The following is an 8,173-nucleotide window of genomic DNA, read 5'->3' as shown; positions in this document are numbered from 1 at the left end:
AATTAGCTGGGTGTGCGCATTTTTACAAAAGTAAGCAATTGTATGAAAATAAAGCCGCTAGAGAAACCAAGTAAAGCTTTGCAAATTGTTTTACGAATAAAAAAACATTTTGCTAATTACATTAATTAACTGCGCATAGTTGGAAATATTTACAAGTGAGATTGCGTGATTACTTAAAATATTTGAACATCAGCTTTATATGCAAAAATACCATTAAACACAGCAACACAAATTTGGGGGTTTTTTTTTTTGGAAAATTGCGCTATTTTCAGTGTTTTGGTGCTTTTTTAAATAAAAAACTTAGCAATCAGGGCTGCCATCTTGGCTTAAACCGTGCCATTTTTGCCTCTATTTTACTTCAAATAGCACTTAATTCTTCAATTTGGCACAAAGTTCCAAAATGGCACTTTTGAAAAAAAACCAAATTTAAATACATTTTTGTGAAATCCTTTGCGTGCACTTCTTTTTCCCAATTAAAATTTTCTAATTTCTATAGTGTATATAACTGGTTTATCTTACTTTGACATTGGAGTTTTGTTTTAGGAATATGCGTCTAATTTTAATGCTAATGGGAAGAACTAAAGAGAATGGCACCTTTTTTGGCACTTTTAATTTTCTATTTGGCACGTTTTGGCACTTTTTTATCCTCAATATGGCACTTCATAGCTATGTACAGTTGGCAGCCCTGTTGGCAATACTGATCACTAGCTGACCTTCACCGAGCGCTCTTTGCTGGGTTCGGACAGCAAAATGGGATTAAAAATAAAGTCTTCTTAGTAGATGTGCTTTTTTATCTTTATAAAAAACAATTCATTTCTCCTCGTATCATTGTATTCTGGGACTAAATAAGGGGCTAAAGCGGCCTTTACAAGGGTCGATTTCTCTAGACTGGAAAATCGACTAGCCAAAGCAGTTACATTTTACGATTGAGATTTCATTTACACGGGTCGCTTTTGGTTGAACGACAAAAATCTACTAAAAAATCGACCCGTGTAAAGGCGCGAGCAATTATCATTAAAGTTAAAATGCCTTGGTTAAAATTAATAATGAGTTATTTCATTCTTTCTTTACCGGGACAATTGTTATATCAGTGGGCAACGACGCAATTACAGAACTTTATACAGAGCAATATTTTTCGATCGGGTTCAAATCGAGTGATTTTGAGGGCTTATTCACGAATTCAAGTGTATTTGCAAAGGTTGCTGTAACAACCCTGTCAATAGAAAGGTAAAATATAACTTTTAGTTTGCTATTCAAAACCCCACCTCCTTTCTATTTGAAGAGTAAATTTGTTGATGCAACAAAACGGAGCAGATTTTCAGTTGAGCCGAGTGGAGGACTAGGTTTCAAATTATTTCGACAAAACGGAACAAATCTTCTCCTATCGGAGTATAAGTCCGAACGATGGCTTATTGTGTATATGAGGAAAATTTACGCTCTTTGTTTGGTGCACAAAGTCAGTATTACCGCAGCCGTACTCCGATGAACACGATGTCGGTGGAGATATAAATAATTTTTTCGCAAATTTTCATACCCTTCCTCCCGTAAACTATTTTTCCCTTTCTCTAGCCCGCGCTCGCACTTTCGCTACTGCGCGGGAAAAAAAGTGTCCATGTCTGAATTAAATCAAAGGAAATACCACGTTATTTCTTTGATCTGCAGTTAGCGCACTATGAACTGAAGATTTATTATCGTCTATTTCTCTCCGGATTGCTTCCAAGCGTCTGCGCTTTTGACTTGCACTGAGGGTTGAAAACTCTTTGGCGCATATTCATAGTCATATTTAGTACTCAACTAAGTCGAAACTATTCTAAGTCACAACTAAAGCTATTCATAGTCGCCTTAGTTTCGACTTTTCTGGCTAAGTACCAACTTAAATTTTAGTTTCGGCTGCAGCTGCAACTAAGTCGTAACTAGGAAGAAGTATTTTATCAAATTAAGGGAAAACAGACGTAATATGTAAAAATTAAGTTGGTAGAGGGTGATTTTGATAATATTGAATAAACTCCAATTAAAATTTACAAAGATCGATCCATTTTAATCGGAAGATGAAATTAAATGCGTATTACAATTCGAATAAAGCTACATCACAATTTTATAATTGATATAATTTAGATAAATTTTCAAATAATAAGTCAGTTTCACGCTAGTTCTTTTAAAGTAAATTTGTGCATAACATTTAGATATCTACTATTTGTATGTTCCACAGCATGCTTTCGATAAACATCGACTTCACATCACTGCGGTTGTTCTGGCTATTTCACACAATTAATAAGAAAATGATACCTTATTCTTTTGCAAAATCATGCCATGAAAATAAAAATTACATAAACAAATGATCAAACTTGATATTATTTAATAAAAATGTAATTTTTCCAAAATATCGTAAAGAAAAATCGATACATTTTCACACTCGTTTTGCTATATCGTAAACTAAGTCGAAACTACTTAGTAGAAGTCTGAAATGCGACTATGAATAGAGGTAAATTTTAAGTTGGTAAATTTAAGTTGCAACTTTGTTAGTTTCGACTTAGTTGCTGGACTATGAATACGCGCCTTTATGTTTTTCACGCAGCATACTATTCATTTACCTTAATATTCTTTCTATATTATTTCTATATGTATTTATTTCCACAGCTTTTATGTTATTGATATAACACGCTGCGGGAAAACTTTCCAATAATGGACCAGGCTTTGAAGAAAGAGGATAAGCGGGTGTAGATTTTAAACCTGAAGGAGGCTTATAGTTTTTAAGTAATTAGTTGTTTAAGATGCAAAAAAGTCAAATTCAACCTCACTTTTTCATTTGTAGAGCGATTGAACTGAAACTTCGGTGATGCCACACATCCCAAAAAATTTCGAAAAACCAACTGATAACGTAATCAATGAAAACTCACGTTCTTTTACTGAATATTTTCACTATACAGGGTGTCCCAGAAGTAACCTGCCAAACTTGAGGAGAAGGCAAAAAATTTTAAGGTAAAAGTGTCACCGTTTTTGAAATATTTAAATTTTTTTTAATTAAACAAAAATCGTGCCTTTTCATGTATTTTCTTTAACTGCATCTACAAAAAATGCTATACTTAGTAAATTTTTTATGTAAAATACTTTCAGGTAGTTGCTTCTCCATACTCAAATGCAATGTAGTTAAAATATATTAAGGAACCATTACAAAATTAGGACTATATTGCGATTTTTAACTTTTTGATATTTTCTTCCCCAACTTTGACTATGTCTGGTGAAAAAAAAAATGTACTGAGCTATAACTTTACATTACACAAAAAAATTGCTCATTTAGTAGATATTTCAGAAAGGTGCCATTCTTACTATTTCGAATAGAAAAAAAGTTATAGCCGCAAAGGCTGAGACACGCTAGAATGTATGTAATAGATTTAAATTTAATTTGGTCTTGTTACCGACCAATGACATGCTAAATAGTACAAAGGTACATTATTACTTGCTCCTGACATTATTTTGTGTTACCTACCGGAAATAATGAAAGTGGATTTTGTGGAATTGGACCCTTCGAACATTGTGTTATTTATACTATGACAGAGAACACGCAGTATACGTCGCATGAATATGCGGATATTCACCTAATTTACGGTGAAGCTTGCTATAATGCCAGAGCGGCTCAAAGACTTTATGCAGAGCGATACCCCAATCGTCGGCATCCGGGCCGTGAAGTATTCGCCCGGACCCATAGAGAAATATATGAAGGTAAGTGATTTTTACACCTTTCTTGCTTAAAGCGATTCTTCTTTTAACTATCATTTTTAACATTTTTAAGGTCGCATATCTGGAAGGCATGGCGGCGAGACAGGATGTCCTGCAACGGTAGATGTTAAAGTTGTGTTAGAGGAAGTGGAACTAGGTCCATCGACTTCAGGGAGAATGATGGAAAGACGGACTGGAATACCAAAAACTACAGGTTTAAAATACCATCCCTACCACATTCAACGTGTCCAGGCTCTACAAGAGAGAGATTACCTGTCGAGGGTTAGATTTTGCAGTGAAATGTTGCGAATGCATGATTCAGACCCCAACTTTTTTAATAAAATAATTTGGAGCCGTGAATCATCACACAAACGTGATGGTTATTTTAATTTACATAACCTTCACAGTTAAAAGATAGACAATCCTCACGAAATGAGATAAGATCGTTCGCAGTACCAGTGCAAAATAAATTTATGGTGCGGTATTTTTAATTGTCAGATATTGGGACCTGTGGAACTGCCGCCAACGCTCAACTGCCACAGTTATTTAAAGTTCCTTCAGGAACGGCTTCCAACTCTATTAGAAGATGTACCCTTAAACCTGCGGCGAAGACTACGGCAGCAAAATGACGGATGTCCTGCTCACTACGGGCGTGAAGTAAGAGCTCATTTAGACGAAACTTATCCTCGCCGATGGATTGGACGATACGGACCAATCACATGGCCTGCTCGATCGCCAGACCTGAATCCATTCGATTTTTTCTACTGGGGCTGCCTTAAGGACAAAATTTATTCAAAAACAGTTCAAAACGAAGAGCATTTGCGGGAACAAATAAATGGAGCTGCTGCTGAGATAGCCCAATTGAGTTTAAGATCTGTAAAAGTGTCTTTTCTTAAAAGGTGCCGAGCTTGTATTAGAGTAGGAGGTCGCCAATTTGAGCATATTTTATCAATAAATGAATACATTTTTCTGCAAATAACTCATCTATGTTTTATTTCACGTGAACCCATACTTCACAAAAAATATTGATAGATATAGGCCTTGTTATTGACTCTAGTCCGAATCCCGGTAAGTAACATAAAATAATGTCAGGAGCAGGTAATAATGTACCTTTGTACTATTTAGCATGTCAGCAGCATAGTCAAAGTGGGGAAGAAAATATCAAAAAGTTAAAAATCCCAAAATAGTCCTAATTTTATGATGGTTCCTTAATATATTTTAACTACATTGCATTTGAGAATGAAAAAGCAACTATCTGGAAGTATTTTACATAAAAAATTTACTAAGTATAGCCTGGCTTGTAGATGCAGTTAAAGAAAATACATGAAAAGGCACGATTTTTTTTTTTAATTCAAAAAAATGTAAACATTTCAAAAACGGTAACACTTTTACCTGAAAATTTTTTTTTTATCAGAGAGCATGGTTCGAGCTGCGTGGGTTTGGCGTACGTAAGGAGAAAGATAAGTATACCGCTATAATAGCACATACGGACGACTACATTCTGGACCAGGTTTTCGAACTTGTGCGCTGTCCACCTACAACGGCCCGTATGCCACGATAAAAAAAGCCATAATCGATCAATTCAGCGATGCTGCTATGGCTCGACTCGATAAACTGACTGGCATACAGCTTGGTTACAGTAAGCCAAGCCACTTGCTTAGCCAAATGTAAAGGCCAAATGCTACGAAAGACGAGTTCGTTATCCAGCAATACTGGCTTAAGCACTACTGCTTCAAGCGCAACCAAGCACACCATTGCACCAACTCGACGCACTAATATTGTAAATATAAAGCCTATGTTCGAGATAGCTAAGAATTCGCGTTGATTTTTAATAATTTTTTGCTATGCACTTTCTTCCATATAAAATTATTTATGTGTGAAAATGCATATACGTAGCACCGTCGGCAAAAAAAAATATTAAAAATCAACGCGAATTCTTAGCCACCTCAAAGAAAAGCTTTATATTTATAATACTAGAGGTTAACTGCCTACTCAAAAAGTTCTTTAAAAATCTGGGTAAAAGTTAGTATTTTTTTATGATGAACATCGAGAATTTGTAGGCTTTTTCCAAATTTTGCAGAACGTTTGGAACTTGGACTTATAAGGATTCTGTTATACTATGAGTCGTATTTTAATTAAAAAAACTAACAAACAATATTTAAGAGGAAAAACATTGTGAATATTTAAAAAATAATCACAGTACGCACACTTTTGCTGTTGGGCGTATGTATTATCAAATACATAACGACGGATTATATTCAATACCCTCTATCTGCAGTTTTCACAAAAATGAAATTCTGTAAAATCCACTTAAGACTTAACTTTCATAGATGATGTAAATGCTGACCTTGTATATCGCTTGTTAGAAGAATTTGTTATTGAACTGCAAAGTTAAAACTAACAGTTAAATTTCAGGTCGTTTATAACATCAGAAAATACTTTTTGCAATAATTTCTGATGGAGGGTATTGAATAACAGCCGTCGATATACATACGTATGTATCTTAAACTAATAATAATACTAAAATTATATGAATGAGTAAAATTAAATGAGTGAAATGTTGTTACACCTGTAAAAGAAAAAATTACATTATTAAAGTATTTGAAAAACCGTTAATGTTATTACTTGTGATTTTTATAAACATGATATATATCTCCCTCTAACCATAGCTCCTTCCCTGTAGTTGCTATTTTGTCTGACTTGGCGGTTGTCAGTTGAATCATCATCATCGTCTCCATCGGTAAATATTTCAAATCCCAGATCAGCAGCCACACCATTTCTCAATTAAATATTGTGCAAAATTGTACATGCATATATTAGTTGCGTTCGCGTAGCTGTTAATTGTTCATGTTTAACCAAAACTTACAAGTTTTTGCGTTCGCGTACGCAAAAAACTTGCAAAGTTGGGGAAATTGAGAGAGCAAAGTGACATTTCATTTTTAGGGGAGCTGCTGGTTTCTGCTGGAAAAATTTGTGCCAACAGCAATTTGCCAACAGGAAAACAGCTGATCAAAAACAGCTGGTTGGCATTTACGCAAATCACAAAATTGAATTTGATGGTTTGGAAGTTAAAAATTACAAAATGCGACTAATTAAACTTGTAAGAAATAAGTAGTTATTTGTTTAATCAATAAACTGTGTCAGAATAACGCTTTGTGATGACTTTTCGTACGTTTTAAATTTTACACTTTTGAATGTAAACAAAAATTATATCAGCTGTTCGTCTAACTTGCAAGTTTCTGCAAATTTTCTGTTCGCGTACTATTTTGGATATTTCTCTCTTGTGAGAGAACAGATGACATTTCGCCGGAATTTGGCAGTTGGTTGGTTTTTACTGGAGATTTTAAACGAACGCACCTATTATATTGGCGGCTCTTTCATGGCTGTAATGCAATATCCGATGCATTGAAAGGCAGCGAAATCAATCTTTCAATTGTGTTCCGGGTCTTTGCATGCAAAGCATTGCATTTCATTTCTTTGCTATTCGATGGCTCTGCTACCGGAGATAAAAGCCACGGCTCAAGAGGGTACCCTTGATCACCTAGCAGCCATGTATCGTGCTTATTGCTATGATTTGCCATTAAATGAATTCGAGTTGGTGACGTAGTCCAAATTCCGGAATCATGGCAGGATCCCGGAAATTTGGAATTTACGGCAGTAAATAGCAATCGGTAATCACACACCTGACAAAATAAACAAAAAAAAAAACGAAAATTTTAATTGCTGATAAAACATTCTTAGAAATTCGAAACAAACGTCACACTTTAATGATTTGCGCAATACTGCTGTTATGTGTGCAACTCGAGCAAGCCCATTATTTCAGCACACAAAATCTTATAAAGAGTTTAAATGGATCCTATATAGCTTTGGTGTGGTAAAATAAACAAGCTACGTCCAGATAGAAGAACAGACCAACATGCAATTACTTTTAGTCCAAGAGCTGACAACGGTTTTGGTTACACCATATATAACAAGGCTAGAACTTTCATGATGAGTCCGCTATGACGGCCCATTAAACTAGCTGAAAGTCTGGCGGCCCTCCAGGGGTGGCTTTGGCGCCACCAGGATTTTTAAGGATGCAAAAAAACACATCAATTACACTATTTTAACCAGTCTGGTATTTTGGGATATCAGTGTTGGTACTTCTCCGAAACCGAAAAAAAAATGGCCAGACTGGTAGGGCGGTGCAAAGTGGGTGCCAGACGCGGCTAAAGTGGCGATTAAAAGTGGACTATTTACACTATAATAACCAGGCTAAATTTTATAAATTATCATAGGTTGAATCCTCAGGAGGCTATATGTTTGAAGCCAGACGAAATTTTGGGTGCAAATGCCCTGCCAGATCCAAAAATCCGTTACTATGCAGACGTTCAAATCAACTTGTTTCTAACTAATTTTTAATATACTTTGTTGACGAAATGGAAAAGTATCGTAAAAATACTATAAAAAAGAATTT

This window comes from Rhagoletis pomonella, unplaced genomic scaffold (assembly GCF_013731165.1).
Source record: "Rhagoletis pomonella isolate Grant_MI unplaced genomic scaffold, Rhpom_1.0 Rhpom_scaffold_00716, whole genome shotgun sequence".
In the NCBI taxonomy this organism is placed as follows: Eukaryota; Metazoa; Arthropoda; class Insecta; order Diptera; family Tephritidae; genus Rhagoletis; species Rhagoletis pomonella.
This window is presented reverse-complemented; position numbering follows the sequence as displayed.